This window comes from Miscanthus floridulus, chromosome 16 (genome assembly GCF_019320115.1).
Source record: "Miscanthus floridulus cultivar M001 chromosome 16, ASM1932011v1, whole genome shotgun sequence".
Taxonomy (NCBI): Eukaryota; Viridiplantae; Streptophyta; class Magnoliopsida; order Poales; family Poaceae; genus Miscanthus; species Miscanthus floridulus.
Genome location: NC_089595.1, coordinates 18,372,303 through 18,390,255, shown reverse-complemented (window position 1 = coordinate 18,390,255; position 17,953 = coordinate 18,372,303).

The following is a 17,953-nucleotide window of genomic DNA, read 5'->3' as shown; positions in this document are numbered from 1 at the left end:
CACGTAGCCGTCACGCGGCCTCGGCTCCGACTCGTTCCCCGGAGCGATCCACTCCGACTCGTCAGGATCGGTGATCGGGCGAAGAAGACCGGCCTCCACGAGCGACTGCAGCCTCCCCTCGGTGACGTCAGACCGCTCCTAGGGATCCGTCGGGGTGATGACGGGACCGCCAGCCATTGCGCGGTGGAGGACGCTGCTACGGCGGTAATCTCTCTCTCTCTTTCTTTCAGTCTCTCTCTCGCCCTTCTCCTCCCCGCTCTATGCTCTCAACAATAGCACGGAGGCAGCGAAAGCGAATGCGGAAAAGGTAAGGAGGAAGAAGGCGAGGCTCTTTGCGTATTTATGCAGGGACGAGGCGAAACCACCGGGGCGACGAAATCGGGGAAGTTACCCTCAGATCCGGCGTATATAATCCAGATCCGATTTCTCCGCCCACGCGCCCACTCCCTCCTCATTAATTGCGCCTACAGTTACGTCCCGTCGGCCGACGCCACGTCGCGTCCAACCACAGCAGCAACAGGCGCCGTTTCGCCTCCCCGAGAAAGCCGCCTCAAAAGACGCGCCTGCCGTTAGCCGTAGGGAGCGAAATGACCCCCACCCAATTCCTTTCAGGCAAAGGAACCGGGCACCGAGCCCACTACGATCCAGGGGTTCGAAGGCTGGGCCCTCAGGGGTTTCGACAGCCGCCCCAGGGCAACAGAGTCAGGGGCGACTACGGGCGAGCCTGTGCGAGGCCGAGGCCCAAGCAAGCGAAACGCTTGGGACGCCCTGTGTCGCGTCCGAGACCGGCAGGGAGGTCTCCGAATGGGATCCCACCGAAGGGAGGCACCGAGCCACCGAGGCCCAGCGAACGGCCTCGACACCCACTAGAGAAACCCTCCGGTACTCTTGGAGCGCATCTCGGGACCGCTAGCCGACCCCCAGCGAACGGGGTACGGGCCTCCACTCGGACTTACCCGATAACAGCTCACCGAAAATGCCATCGCTCGCGCCCACCGAGGGTAGCGTGGCACATTCCACCCCTCCTTCCGAGCGAAAAGGAAGCGCGAGGGTCGAACAAAAAGTCAGGAGAATCCCTGACGGCCCTCTTGCTCCGCGCAGAGGCTAAGGGACTCTTCCTGCGAAACATTGCCGAGGCCCAGCGACTTGGGCTCGCACACGAGGGGGCTCGGCAAAACAAACCCTCCTTCCTAGAAAAAAGGAAGCGCGAGGGTCGTTCAAAAAGCCAGAAGAACTCCTGACGGCCCTCTTGCTCCGTGCAGAGGCTAGGGAGCTCCTTCTGCAATAGACGCCGAGACCCCGCGACCTAAGCTCACACCCGAGGGGGGCTCGGCAGACAGACCCTCACGCGCGAGGGGCGAATCAAAAGCCAGGGGACCTCTGACCGCTCTCTCGCTCCATGCGAGAGACTCGGGGGCTCCTCCTGCAACTTTGCCGAGACCCAGCGGCTCAGGCTCGCACACGAGTGGGCTCGGCAAACAACCCCCGTCCGAGCAAAAAGGACGGGCGAGGGACGTACAAAAAAGTCAGGAGCACCCCTGACCACCCTCTCGCTCCGTGCGGAGGCTCAGGGGCTCTTCCTGCACCTTAGATAAAGACAAGCGACCCAAGCCCGTTACGGTCCAGGGGTTCGAAGGCTGGGCCCCCATGGGTTTTCGACAGCTGCCCCAGGGCAATCGAGTCAGGGACGACTACGGGCGAGCCCATACGAGGCCGAGGTCCAAGCAAGCGAAACGCTTGGGACGCCCTGTGTCGTGTCCGAGACCGGCAGGGAGGTCTCCGAATGGGATCCCACCGTAGGGAGGCACCGAGCCACCGAGGCCCAGCGAACGGCCTCGGCACCCACTAGAGAAACCCTCCGGTACTCTTGGAGCGCGTCTCCGGACCGCTAGCCGACCCCCAGCGAACGGGGTACGGGCCTCCACTTGGACTTACCCGATAACAGCTCACCAGAGATGTCATCGCTCGCACCCACCGAGGGTAGCATGGCATCCTCCACCCCTCCTTCCGAGCGAAAAGGAAGCGCGAGGGACGTACAAAAAGCCGGAGGAACCCCTGACGGCCCTCTCGCTTAAGGCGGAGGCTAAGGGGCTCTTTCCGCAGCATCGTCGAGGCCCTGCGATCCGAACTCGCACCCACGGGCCCGGCAAACACAATGAAAACCCCTCACTCGAAAGAGAAAAAAGCCCCTGAAGAAGTGAAATCACTCCTCCAGGGCCTCGGGGGCTACACCCGGTGGGTGCGCTCGCGCGCACCCACCGAAACCTTAAATACGGAACACCATCCCGACAGGAACTATCAAGAGCCAATTCTCGTTAGAGCCTCAAGGGGAGTGCCTCCACTCCCCCTAAGGCTCAGGGGCTACTGTCGGATACCGTGAGAAGGGGTACCCCAAGCAAGACCCAAAAAATTGCTTAGACCCTAAAAACAAGAACCAATAAGACAAACGAGGTCTCAGCCAGAAATCTCCGATTCGCCCGAGGCCCCCTCGCCGAGGCCCCTTCGCCCGAGGCCCCCTCGCCGAGGCCTCAGATGAAGTACCGATTCTCCGATTCGTCCGAGGCCTCCTCGCCGAGGTCTGCGATTCTCTGATTCGCGTGAGGCCGGCTCGCCACCAGCCCCGCGACCACCGCTTTGACTAGACTACTCCGGCTGGACGTCACATCTAATCAAGGCGCTCAACCACTCCGACAACCACACGACGGCACAGTACGGCGAAGTGACAGACCGGCACGTCAGCGCCCTGCCATCCACGACGGGACTGTGCAGGGGTTACCGGCTACTGTGCTGCCTAAACTCCTGCACCAAGGACGAACACAACGTGGGGAGTCAGGACTGGGTTCCTGTGACTTCGGGACCAGCGAACTGACCGAGTGCCGCCTCGCCCGAGACTCCCGGTAGGGCCTCGGGCAAGCTGGCCATGCTCTGCCTCGTCCGAGGCAGGGCTCGTCCCGCAACCTCGTCGCCTCCGCCTCAAAAGTCGCTCTAGCAGGCTGTCGCATCCAATCAATGCGTCCAGCTGCACCCACTACGTAAGCCACGATCGACAGTGCGCCGCGACAGGGGCGACGGGACAACGATCAAATCGCCTTTTTACCATCCCTTACTGACAATACAGGGTACCATATCCTGCAGACACACGTTCCGCACTGTTCCGCCTAAATCAACTACGACGATGGCCGTCAAGACCCGCATTGCCGTCTGCAAAGGCCTCGGCACAGCAGGCCTCGGCACAGCAGGCCTCAGCACAGCGGGTCTCGGCCTCAGCGCAGCAGGTCTCGGCACAACCGACTACAGCAGCCACTAGGCCTCGGCACTTCATCAAGTCAACAGATGTACAGGAGCGCAGCATGTCACCGGCCTGAGAGACCATACCGACTAGACACCGACGGGAACTCCCACGACGCCACACTGCTCCAGAGAGCAGAATACGTCAGCGAATAGTAAACTTCTCATGTACTTCTGGCTTCCTCCTTGTGGCTATAAAAGGAGGTAGCCGGTACCATTTCTGGGAGAGAGGGCAACGAACAGAAAGACGAACACCCCAATAGAACCACACGCTTCCACGTTGCTTGAGAACAACGCCTCAAGCGGCCCGCACCACCCCCGCCGAGACCTGGGGCTAGCTCCCTCTCTCACCTAGCTTGTAACCCCCTACTACGAGCACTCCGGTGTAAGGAATATAAGATCGATCTCTCCGACTGGACGTAGGGCGTCGATTGCCTGAACCAGTATAAACCTTGTGTCTCTTTGCATCACCATCCGGTTCGGGAGCACGCAGCACAAATTTACTCGTCGGTTGAGGGACCCCCGGTTTCAAAACACCGACACTCATGTACCTCGTGTTAAGAGCTAAAACAATCCCAGAGAAAAACATCATTATCCACCCAAACACAGTCCCTAGCCTGAAGCATTTCGATTTCTCTTGTGAGCTATCGTTCCTCACTTTTGAGCCATCCGCGATGCCATGGCTACAGATACTGAACATAGATCTTATGGTCGTGAAGAAGATACAATGCAACTGCCAGAGGGAAGTCCAGTTGGTGGCATCGAGAACCTTGCTAGCCTTGAAAAGATCTACTTGTTCATACGAGCCAAATGCGTTCGCAGGCAGCCATGGCCGCGTTCACCTACTGCTACTAAATTTAGTAGCTTTTAGTGATTTTAGTAACTTTTTAACTAAACGATATGACTAAAAGCTACTAAAAGGGTTTTAGCCCTCTCTAATAACTTTGGAGTTACTAAAAATAACTAAATCGTTTAGTAGCTACTAAAGTTTAGTACCTTCAATCAAACAAGTAGAGTCTATATGTCCTAATTTTTTACTATTTAACTTTTTTTTGAAGAAAATTTACATTTGATTATCTGGGAGACTTAAACTCATCTTTGACCTTGGGGTCAGCGTCATAAGTCCTGACGCCGAGGTAACACGTTTCGGAGTTACAGATCTTGATGTCAAGATGCCTGACCGTGTATAACAAGGAATTCTAAGTGGTATTGACGTGGAAAGTACCTCAGCGTCAAAATATATGACGCCGAACCTGACGCCACAGATCTTGAGCTCGGCACTCATGCATTCAAAACGTGCTGTTGGTAGCAGATGCGGTGGGTAGGAGGAATAGCGAAGCGCCCTGGGCGAGCCTTTACTCTCTGCTGTCACATCACACTCCCCGGTGGCCAGGCGTTCATCTGTTAATGGTGCGCCTACCTCTCGGTCCGTGCGCCCGGACTGCCTTTAGGGTTGTTTGGATTCAGCTACTAAAATTTAAAACATGTGTCAGAAGAATATTGTATGAGGTGTTTGAATACTAATAAAAAAATAAATTATATAATCTTTCAGTACTCCACGAGATAAAATGTTTAAGCCTAATTGATTCATCATTAGCATATGTTTACTGTAGCAAAACATTGTCAAATCATAAACTAATTAGTCTCAAAAGATTCGTCTCGTAAATTAGTCACAAACTATATAATTAGTTTTATAATTAATCTATATTTAATACTCTATACATACGTCCACACATCTAATGAGACAACGACTAAAATTATTTTAGTACAGCCAACCAAACACCCCCTAGCCGGAAGCGAGATGCGGTGGTGTGCAATGTGGATGCACCATGCCATGCAGCAATTGACCGGTAAAAATACTGTTCTAGCTAAATTATTATAAAAAAAAGCATTGTTTCGACTGAAAAAAAAACCGAATAAGTCGGTTTTAAGGTAAGCTGAACGAGGCCATATTGCAAAAAAGTTATAAATTGGGCACGCAATGCTCTTCTTCTTCTTCTTCGATTCTTCTTCTTGCTTGGCTTGCATTGAAAAGAAGAGGGATGTCCATATACAGATGCATTATTATAATGGGCGTGTTTGGTTACCTGCATACGCCGCAGCCAGCCTCTACGGATGCAACTCCGAGCGTTTGGTTGGCTGGTCGCAGGTCGGGGTCTGTCCCATGCGGTGCAAGATTTCCTCGTGAGCCAGGCTCAACTCATACGCCAAAAATCCTCGTTCCTCCGAGGCCAGGCTCGCGCGAGCACAGCAAGCATGCAAACGGGACATGTCAGTGAGACAGCCGATGCTAACATGCAGTGAACCAAACGAAATCTCCGAACAGCCAGGCTCTGTGAGTACGATAACCAAACACTGGTCATGGGCATGCGCTCGGCCTGGCTACCTGCGCCTTGCTGAGTTGGCCGAATTCGGCGCCGCTGGATTCACTGTAGCGCACTGTATCATTTCGTTTGTATTTGGTAATAATTGTCCAATCGTTGACTAATTAGGCTCAAAACGTTCGTCTCGCAAAGTACAACATAACTGTGCAATTAGTTTTTAATTTTGTCTACATTTAGTACTCCATGCATGTACCACAAATTTAATGTGACGGGAAATCTTCTTTTTGCATAGTGACAAAGTTGAGAGTTGGGAGCAACTAAACAAGGCCCTGCAGCCTGGCTGCCCAGGCACTAACCAAACGCGCCAAATGTGAATGTGAACCAAACCAACAGTAGTGCTTCTTAATTAACAATGGATTTAGTATGCCCTTCCGCGTACACGTACATCCATCAGCTGCTACTAGTAGTATATACATATTCTAATCCATCCGTCGTCGGTTGGCTGGACATAGTTAAATGATGATTGTTTACAGGTAACACGTCTCCACGTTAGTTTGGCGACTTGGACGGAGGCCGAAAAGCTCGGCAAACTGTACTCGCTGTGTGTGTTCATGGCTTCCACACACTAAGGAATAGGCATACCAAGGAAAGCTTACTTACAAATTAAACTATTCTAATTAAGCATTGATTGTTGCTTCACATTGCCGTTTAGCAGCTGCTAGGCGTTTGCATTGGCATTGCTCGTCGGGCTGCGTTAAACTGTTCTTCAAACTGTTGATCAGGCTTCCACAGACGCCTCGCAGCAACAGATTAGATGCAGAATGGTAGGGTCTACTACTGCTCCGGCAAATCCGAGAGGGGATTATATTAATGAAACGAAACGTGCTGCTGCATGCCAATGCAAATATACTAGGTCGGAGCAGTGCAATGCATGCAATGCAATGCAAGGGGTGCTGATCTATCTGAATCTGATAGTTGCTGGGACGTACTCCCTCCGTCCCATAAATAAATGCAAGTCTAGGATTTCAATGATTGTCTTATTTAAAAAATTTAAATGAATACTATTTATTTTGTTATGACTTATTTTATTGTTAGAGATACTTTCGTAATAATTTATTTATTTTATTATTTGCACAAAAAATTTAAATAAGACAAATGGTCAAACAGTAATTGTGGAAGTCAAAGAATTACTACCTCCGTTTTATTTACTTGTCACCGAATTTTTACTGTAGCAATTTTGACCATACGTTTTTTTCTGCAAAAGATTTTTAGATACATCAAGTTTTCATATATATGATTCTTTATTGAACATACTTCATTAGTGTTATATACATTGAAGTATCTAAGATTTTTTTAGAAGAAAAAACAGATGGTCAAATTTGCTACAGTAAAAAGTTGCTGACAAGTAAACACAAACGGAGGAAGTACATTTATTTGTGGGATAGAGGGAGTACAGTACTTGGAGGGAGATATTTTTTATGCCTGTACAGTACTCTGCAGGCAACTGAAATTCAGCAGTGAAGTGCAGGCCGGCAAACAGGTGAAGGCACTCCTCCCCGAACCACAGCTAAGGGTGCGTTTAGATCCAAAAAATTTTGGATTTTGGCTCATTGTAGCATTTCGTTTGTATTTAGTAATTAGTGTTTAATTATGGACTAATTAGGTTCAAAAGTTTCGTCTCGCGATTTCTCGACTAACTGTGTAATTAGTTTTTTTTTCGTCTACATTTAGTACTCCATGCATGTGCCGCAAGATTCGATTTGACAGTTACTATGCAAAATTTTTTGGCAACTAAACGGGGCCTAAGGGTGTATTCGGGAAGGTTAAAATTTTTGATGTCACGTCGTATGTGTCAGAAGAATGTTGGGAGGGATTTTTGGATACTAATAAAAAAATAAATTACAGAACCCATCAGGAAACTGCGAGACGAATCTAATGATACTAATTAATCTGTCATTAGCACATGTGGGTTACTGTACCACTTAAGTCTTTTTATGGACTAATTAGACTTAAACGATTCGTCTCGCGATTTTGTTGAGAACTGTGTAATTAATTTTTTTCGTCTACATTTAGTACTCCGTACATGTATTCAAACATGTTCTTTTACTGTACGAGAAAAAAAAAAACTAAACAAGGCCTAAGGCCGGCAAACAGATAAGGCTCCACCACAGCTAGCGCCTGACACAGTCAGGACACGTACCACAGCTACGACGTACGCGTACCACAGCAGCAACAGTTTGAAGAACATTTTAACGCAGCCCGTCTAGGCTGTGCGCGCATGTGGCGCGCGCCGCACGCGCCTGCTCTCCCGCCCAAGAACGTCGCCTTTGTGCGGGCCCACCTCTCTCCCTCTTTCTTTACTTGGCCGCACGTTTTAAAGCCTTTCCTCGGCGCCATACATCATGGCATCGAGGTACTCGTCACGTTAACGTCACTTAGAATTTTCTATCGTGCACGATCAGGCACCTCGACGTCGAGATCTATGACGTCGAGATGTGTTATCTCGATGCCAAAATCTATTACGTCGAGACGTGTTACCTCGACGTCAGGACTCATGGTGCCGATCCCTAGGATCCAAAGATAAGTTTAAGTCTTCAAGTGACAAAATGTAAATTTTCTAAAAAAAAAAACTAAATAGTAAAAAATTAGATCCACATGCAGGGAAGCCATCAGAAGGCATCCGAAAAGTCAATCCATGCTGACAGCCTGTTCGCTTGGTCGAAACAATCGTAAATTTTCAGTCAGAACAGTATTTTTCTCTCACACCAAATCAATCAGTAGTAAATAATCCACGATCGTTTACGGCCTGCCGAACAGGCTATTATAGTATATACTGTAACAAGTTTGACGAAATTGGACATGAAGTACAAGGGAGCCCAGAAGACTAAGGGCCTGTTTATTTCCTACATGAACTTCTAAAATTCCTGTTACATCAAATGTTTGGACACATACCTAAAGTATTAAATATAGACTAATTACGAAACTAATTACATAACTTGCGACTAATTTGCTAGACGAATCTTTTAAACCTAATTAGTTCATAATTTGACAACGTGGTGCTACAGTAAATATGTGCTAATGACGGATTAATTAGGCTTAAAAAATTCATCTCGCAAATTAGCCTCCATCTATGTAATTGGTTTTATAATTAATTTATATTTAATACTCCTAAATATTCGACCGGTTACTGGTACGCTTGAGCTGTCTTTATGTGTTCCGATCTTCGTCTCTTCTTTGAATTTTTAACCATGGTCATGTTTGCTTTGTTCCTTACAGCTGACTTGGATTTGCTACAGTTCACCAAGACGTACATTCATAGTATATGTTTGCAAGATTTGATCTGCTACTTTGGATGCCCTGTTCATGCCTTCACTTCCCCCTGTTGGTTCAGCCATAGAGGCATAACAAATAGGCATGAGGGCTATAATATCGCTCTTTTCATAAAATATCGTACTCGTCATGATTAATTTGTCCTGTATATGATCTGTCGTTCGCAATAGTGCTACTCAAAAACCATGGTCTAAATTTTGGCAGCCATTTTTTTACTTCCATTTAAACTAAGAATGCAGTTGATTGAAAAACTATAATTGGTACCTCCAACTCAAATGTTTTGTTTTCGTTACATCGCCTCAATACTTTAGAGAGGATGTATTTTTTTTTTCCTCTGATCAAATTAAAGAACTATCAATAATGCCACAGTACCTGCAGATTTCTTCGTCACAAAACCTTATGACTAGGGCTACCTAAAATGCTGCTATGACTTTAGAAGTTTGATCATCATCAAGGCGCTTGAAATAAGGGGAATTGTTATGTTCACGGGGCGTATCTGTCATCTATTTACACTCTGAAAATGTATATAGCTTCTCTAGAGCCCTGAAACTAAGCTATTTTTGCTTTTGTCAAAATCAAATTTCTTCAGGAGGTTATTAATTTTTTTTCTCACAATATAAGTGGCCCTGGTGTACAGAGCCTTGCATTACCAATTGTCCGATTGTTGGCAGTACAATTTGTATAATTTTCACAAAGTGTATGGTTGGGATTGTCCAGTACTATACTAACTAGGACCGTGTATGTTGCATATCGCCTACTATCCCAGGTGGCACTTGGTTTCTTTGTCTTCCATGGCACAGCTAGATTACCTCCTGCAAAATAAAATGATGGCTGATCTGCAGAAGCGCAATGCTCAAATAGATTGAGACTATTTCTGTCCTATTGCTTCAATAGTTCTTTATGATAACACTACCTCTGTATTTCCAAACGACGGTAGTCACTTGTGTAGTACGCTTGCTCCCTTTCTGTATGTTCTCAAACGAACATCTACTGTCTTCAATATCCTAAGTGCCCTCTTTTATTCTGCAATTGATTTTTCGTTGGTCAATGGGACCCAGGTCGAAGAAATATGGAGCCAGCCAAGTTAAATATTTGTTGAGAAAACACTTTTTTTAGAGTTCAAGGGCATAACGCCCCGGCCTTTCAAATATTATCAAAAGACCAAAGTTTCACGGCACTCTTAGCTCAAAGAGCGTCCAATCCCAAGTGGCACACGGTGAACACTCACCCAGCCCCTACCAGGCAACCAACCAAAAAAGGCAAAGTACAAAGTAAACTCTAGAAGCAGGCACTAAGACCATTACTAAAGACCCACACCCTATTACATCCCTGAAAGGTTTCAGCTCCTTCATCAGGTAAGACTCGGCAACACCAGCAGCCTTGAGCACTTCCAAGGTAACTGATCACCTTCATCATTGGCCGCCGATGTCATGCTTCTGAAGAACTTGGCATTGCGTTTCTGGTGAAATCGGGAAGCCAATAAATCCTCTTTGCTGCAGTCTTTAATTCCTCCAGGAAACCATCCAGCCGCTTCCTTTTGTTCACCGGGCACAGAACTATCCAGTTCTGTAGCAGCCCCAAGATCTCGTAGAACAATACCTCCATACTTTTCCATCCAGACCTCTGAAAACAAAGCTCATTCCTGAGTTTCCAAATCGACCACAACACAGCAGAAGTTATCATGTTAATAACACTATACTTTTTTTCACTCAACCAAAACTGCCCTATACTAACTATGTCTCCACCTACTTGTATTCCTAACAAATCAGCGACAACTGACCAGCATCTCCTAGCAACCACACAAACAAAAAATAAATGATGGCAGCTTTCATTCTCCACACAGAAAAGACAAGATGCATCCTCTACTTTTCTACGCTTGGCTAAATTATCCCTAGTTAAAGTTCTGTTAGTAATCAACAGCCATAAAACATATGGACTCTTGGAGGAACTTTAATCCCCCAAACAGGCCGATACATGCACTTGCTTAATCCCTCTAAAATTAATAACTTTGTAAAGCGATTGAGAAGAGTAAGATCCGTTTAGAAGAAAACTTCTAGATCATCTCATCTTCCTCATCCGAAAGATTAACTGTTGAAACTAGTTCAACTACTTCTAACCATAACTGATAAAGATCATCACTTACTGTTCTCCTAAAGGTACATTTCAAATTTGATCCATCCCACAAATCTGCAACTGTCTTCCCATGTTCACTTGATGATCCAGTAAATAGGCCAAAACTGTATGGCCAAACTAGGACGAACCTAACCAAGTATCCTCCCAAAACCTAACCTTCCTCCCATTCCCAACCTTACACAGAAAACCCATCTTAGCAACCTACGCTGCCCACATAAAACCCTTAAAAAACTAGAAGCAAAAGAAGATCTAGTGAGTAGAACATGAGGATTCAAAGTATCATACTTGAAATCTATTAACTCTTTCCAGAGTTTATCTCTATCTACATTATATCTCTTAAGCCACGAAGCCAAAAGACATAAATTTAGATCTCTCAGATTAGGGATCCCAAGACCACCAAAATCCTTATGCATAGAAACTAACTCCCAGTTGGCTAAGTGATATCTATGGTTATTCTCACAATCATCCCAAAGAAAATTAGCCATATGGGTGTTTAACATTTTAATGGCCCATTTAGGGAACTTGATCAAAGACAGAAGATAAACAGGTATACTAGAAAGACAGGATTTGATTAAAACTACCCTAGCAGCCAGGGACATAAGCTTTCCTCTCCATCCTGCAATTTTGTTCATAATTTTATCCACTAAAGGCTGTATGTCATCTCTGGTCAGAGCATCAAAATGCAGCGGAATACCTAGGTACTTAATAGGGAATTTTCCAACAGGGCAGGAGAGAATATGGGCTAAACTATATACTTCATGATCTCCTAAGTTGATTGGGATCATTTCACTTTTGTTAAAATTGATTCTCATACCCGAAATTTGTTCGTACCACATAAGAATACATTTAAGATTTTCTAACACAGCCTCCTCAGCTTTGGAAAATAAAATAGTGTCATCTGCATACTGCAGAGCCACAATACCCCCTTGCCTAAAGCCCTCTAGGAGCCCTGTCACAATCCCTGTATGTACTGCTTTTTTCAACATTCTAGACAGACCATCTCCAACTAAGTTGAAAAGGAAAGGGGACAACGGATCTCCCTGTCTTAGGCCCTTGCCAGGCTTAAAATAGGAACTTTCCTCCCCATTTACCATAATACCCTAAAGATCCTCCCACCACAACTTGTCTAATCCAGTTTATCCAAACTGGATCAAAACCTCAGGCTTCTAACATATCAAAGAGAAAACTCCAAGACACTCTATCATAAGCTTTTTCATAATCCAGTTTAAGAATAACCCCAGGTTCACCACTTTGATGCACACTATGAACCAACTCATGAGCCACTACTACACTTTCTAAAATATATCTTCCTTTTATAAAAGCTGATTGAGTTGGAGCCACTATCCTTTGAACCACAGAGTTCAACCTAAGAGTTAGCAACTTAGAAAAAATTTTGAAGCTGCAATTTAACAAACTGATAGGTCTGAATTGCTTCATATTTGTTGCCTCCCCTACTTTTGGAATTAGAGAAACCAAGGCAAAATTAAGTCTCTTAAGTTCTAAGTCACCCCTATGAAAAGCATTAAAAAGATGCACCACATCATTTTTAATGAGATTCCAAAACTTTTGGTAAAAGAGAAAGGATAAGCCATCCGGCCCTAGGAGCACCTTCTGCATAACAGCTAAAAATGGCGTTTTTGATCTCTGACTCAGAAAAAGGTGCTATGAGTAACTCATTTTCATTCCTCGAGACCTTATCCTCCTCCTCCCAAAAATTTTGTCCCAACTTAAAGCCTAGGCTCAGAGTCCTTAGCAAACAAATTTTTGTAAAAATCTACTGCCACTCTCATCATCCCTTTCTGATCATAAACCAAACCAGTAGGGCTTTCAAGGCATTCTATTTTCTTTTTTCTACTCCGTTGGTTAGCAACCGCCTGAAAATATGCCGTATTCTTATCACCCTCAAGAATGTTTCTATCCCTAGAACGTTGTCTAACTCTAATCTCTTCTAAAGACCAAATCTTTTCTAACTTATCTTCAATGTGCGCTAACTCCTGTCTCTCAACACTAGACAACTCCCTGATTTCAGCTAGACTTTCTAGTCTAGTGAACTCTTTAGACAAATCCACTTTATCTCTATTCTGGACAGCTACCTCATTTGCTGCCCACCCCCTAATCATCCTTCTTAAGGTCCTCACTCTAAATTGCCATCTGTCCATACAATTAGTCAGGGTGCAAGGAGTTCCCCAAGCTTTCTCCACTATACTATAAAAGGACTCCTTTTCCTAGCCACCATTTCTCAAAACGAAACCTCTTTTTGCCAAAGCAAATATTCATCCCAGAATCTAAAACTAGAGGGTTATGATCACTTGGAAATCTATCTAGAGCTTTGACACTGGACAAAGGAAAAGCAGCATCCCACAAACCAGAGACAAAGATCCTATCAATCTTAGCTAAAATAGGGTGCTCTTGATTATTTGTCCAGGTAAATTTTTATTACTAGGATTCAACTCAATCAAAGCCCACTTGTTAACCCAGCTGTTAAACTCATCAGCCCACCTATGAATATACACTCCATTACTTTTATCAGAGGCAAACCTAACAAGGTTAAAATCACCCCCAATCAAAACTGGGCCATTCCAAGCGCCCATCACAGTTTCTAACTCTTCTAAGAACTCATGCTTAAGATCATCATAAGCTGATCCATAAACCACAATAAGCTTCCAAACAAAACCAATTAGCTTTGTTAGTAAGCATTACACTAACCTGAAAACTTTAAAACATCCCCAACTACCATGTTAAAGATATCCATGTTGGCCCCAACCAGGATTCCTCCTGCTGAGCCTTTAGCTTCTAAATGATGCCAAGCAAAAGGAACATTACTAGACAAAGCCTTCAGAAAACCTACTGACAGAGAACTTTTTTTGGTCTCCATAATGCCTACAAAACCAGCATGAGAATCCTTGATTCTACTAACCAGGGCTAGAACCCTACCAAGCTTACCCAGACCTCTAATATTCCAAAGCAAACCTATCATTTATATCTTTTCTTGTTCTTCCTTCTAGGCCCTACTTTGGACCAACCTAATTCCTGGTCATCCTTAGACAGACTCAGGATTTCCATCCTGATCACTTTTCTCAGGTGTGTTAATATTACCATCCAGGTTGTTGATATTATCCTGAGAACCTAAAGTAGATGTAACTGCTTTACTAGAACAAACAGCATGACTACCCTTAGAAAACATATCACCCATTCTAGCCAAATCTAATTGTACCATCTTGTCTAAAATAGGATGTCCATCCTCAATATCTATGCCAATATCCTTGGCCACAGAAATCAACAAGTTTTTAGAAATAGGATGAGGTTTAGTAGGTTTTTTGCTTATACCTGCATTGTCTTCGAGATACCATTTCCTCTTAAATTCCTGGGCACATTCCATGACCTTCTTGCCATCATCAACCCTTCTGCTACTCCTCCTTAAAGGCATCATAGGCCCCCACTTTTGTTTCTGGTTAAACAGCTTTGCCTTCTCCCTATTATCATCAGCTAGAATCCTTTCAAACACTTCATCACTGGGTTGTGTCCACACCAAATCTTCCTCACTGTCATTGTTCTTTTCTGTCATCTGAGAGTTTTCAACCCTGAAATCTTGCTTATCCTGCTGTAACAACTCAGAGCTATTGTTATCTATGTCTTTGTCCAGCAAACTTGTGTTCTTTGCTTGCAGATCATATATCCACTCATCTGGTAATTGGATTCTCTCATTGTCATCATGAAGCATCAAGGAACTTTCATCTTCTATAACTTCATCATCACCATCCTCCACTTCTAATTCCATGGCTCCAAGCAGATTTGCACAATCAATTGCTAAGACATCCTTCTGAGTTGTGACACTGTCATCTTCAAACAGCAGAGCTCTTTTGGCAGATTTGCTACCCGCAGCAGAGCTACCACCTCCATGTGGTTTATCTGACGGTTCAGGTATCTCCCTCTCCCTGTGGTTCATGCTCCTTATCCTTCTTTGGGTCATCATCATTCCCTTTTGGAATGTCCTTAGGATCATCATCATCCAACAAATCATCCTCCTCTAACTCCTCAACATCTCCAGAGTCACCATCAGTTGAATTATCAACTTGGACATATCCCTCAGGATTGAAGGAGATTTTGTACACCCCAGCCTTGAACACATACAGCCTTCCTCTGGGAATTCTTGTAGGATCTTTACAAAGGATTTTGACTCTAACCAAACTAAAGAAACTGTCAAACACTGAATGCCAGTCCAACTCTATCATCAGACCAAGACTTGAAGCAACCTCCCTCACTGTGTTCCAATCAACCCACTTGGGAGGGATTCCCTTGATCTGAACCCATACTTCAACCAAATTCCCAACTGGTTCCACATCTCCATTCCACACACTTAGCGATGCAACAACTTTGGGCCTATTCAGCTGAAATAGAGAGGCCTTTCCAATCACAACATTCTCAACCTTCCTACTAGGAGGAAACCTGACAATATAGCTTGTATCATCAGTCTTCTTCAGCTGCCAATTCCAGTCCTTATCAAACAACTCTCTCAGATTTTGTAAAATCCCTGCCTCATCAATTTCCCCTTCCACAATACTGAGCACCCCAAAGTTATCCATACCATTCCAGTGACTAAACCTATTGTCCCTAGCTCCCACATCAATATGATAAAAGCCTAGACCTACACAAGCACTTCCATAATACTGAGCAGCCATTGGTGGTTTGAGCCATTCAGGACACTGCTCCACAACATGGTCTGTAAGCCGACAATTGAAACAAACCTTGGGTCGATTACAGCTAGAGCTCAGATGCCCCATCTCTCCATAGTTAAAGCAGACAACATACAGATTCCTATTCAGAGTAGCTTCTGAGTTCTTAGCCACACCCTCAGTCTGAATGTTACCCTCAACCCTTGGAGCTCCATCCCTATGCTGTTCCCTCACCTTCATATCTAGATACTGAGCTTGCCCACCATTCTGTCTGGACGGTTGCTGCGCCCTTCCCCTCCCTCTACCAAGGTTGCCGCCTCCTCTAGGTCGGGTAGCATCAAACGAACGACTTGAAACCTTGTTGAGGAGGGGGATGAGGATGAAACGGACCTTGATTTGGGAAGAAGCCGAAGGGTGGTGGCGGCGTTGGGTGACCATAGAAGGGCGGAGGTGGCTGCTGCTGGAACCAATTTCCTCCACCCCAGTCCCCCCACTTCTCCTCAGGACTACGGGGTCTGGGGCCCCGTCCCCTTCCTCTACCCGCCATGGAACCCTTGACGATCTTGACGAAGCTCAGCCTCTTCCCTTCCCCCCAGATGTCTTCTGCAAAGCTCAACTTGGCCGGAGTCTGATCCCACTTGTCACCTTCGCCAATCGGAAAGCAATCCGCGGGCTCGAAGGATTTGGCGAGCCACAAATCCCGGCGAATCCACACCAGGTCCTTGCCTCTCTCCTCTCGAAACCCTAAACCTGGGGCTGGAGTTGGGGACGAACCACAGCTATCCCCAGAAATCCTGGATCTCATCTCCCTCAAAAGGGTCCCTGGGTTTGGGTTTGGATGGCATCGACGCCCAAAACCGTGACCACCATTGATGTGGACCCACTACCTGCTCTTCCCTCAAGATGCCACGTCTCCGCCTACCGGAAGAGGGCCTGTCAACCGGGCCAGGGATGACCCGCTCGACACGCTTGACTCGAGGAGGAGTCCCGCGCTCCCTGATTGGAGAGTCAGGAAGCCTCACCGCCGGCGGTGAGGGGCTGCCGCCGCCCCGAGACACCGAGAAGAACCTCACGTGTTCTCTCATTTTTCTCTTGAGAAAACACTTCTGTACAAGCTTCATTATTCAGCGCCACATGATGGCTATCTTTATGTCCATGTGGCATACATACTTTTGCTAAATGCTTAGTTTTTTTCCTGGTTCATTGACGTCATACCAAACTTGCCTAAGTTTGAAGGTTTGTCTGGCCTAATTCCAAAGAACTTTTGGGTTATAATACAATATTGCCTGCATATATTTTGATAGCATGCACCTTGATGGCTGATGCGCTGCTTCATTGGTAGCGCCAGTGGCGACGTCCATAGCATAGCGGAATGGGCCTAGTCACGGCGCTGCCGGAACAAAGAGAAAACGAATTGATTATCAGAAACGCTACTTGTAGGGCGTCCGGACGGACAGACCCTATACTCGCCCCCGCTGCCCCCGCCGCCCCCGCATGTGTCGCCCGCTTTCTCTGCTCGTGAGACGGATCCTGTCCTCGTCCGCGCTGGCCCCGCTCGCGTCCCTGGTGCTCGCCCGTGTTGCGCACGGCGATCCTAACACGCTAGCACTCGCTAGCTCGCTCTCAGACTCACACCTCCTGTCGCGGTCGTACTCTATCCGCGTGCCTCTGCCCCTGCCGAGGTCCGTGCCGCTGATAAGCTCCACACCGCCGACCTCCGCGCCACTTCATGGCTTCGAGCTCCGTGCTGGCATCGAGCTTCTGCGTTGATGAGCCTCCATTCGTCCAAGCGACAAGTAGATACTACGCTAAAAGCACTTGTTGCAATAGTATGTTTCAAGTGTTTCTGATGTTTCCGAGGTATTTGCAAGTGTTGTATATCGATGTTGCAAAAGTAGATCGGGATGTTGCAGATGTTGTAATGGCTATACACGTATGTTTTAAGTGTATGTTTCAAATGTTTCATCTGTTCTAGACGAATGTTGCAAATGTTTTGTCTGGATGTTGCAAAAATAGATCTAGATGTTGTATATACATGCATGTTGCAAGCATATGTTTCAATTATTTTCAGATGTTTTATACGTATGTTTACAAGTGTTTCATTCGGATGTTGCATGTGTGTAATGGTTTTTCAGGTGTTTTTGCCAGTGTTTCAGACGCTTTGTTTCAAGTGTTTCATCTGTCTTCTTTTGTATATTACCACTG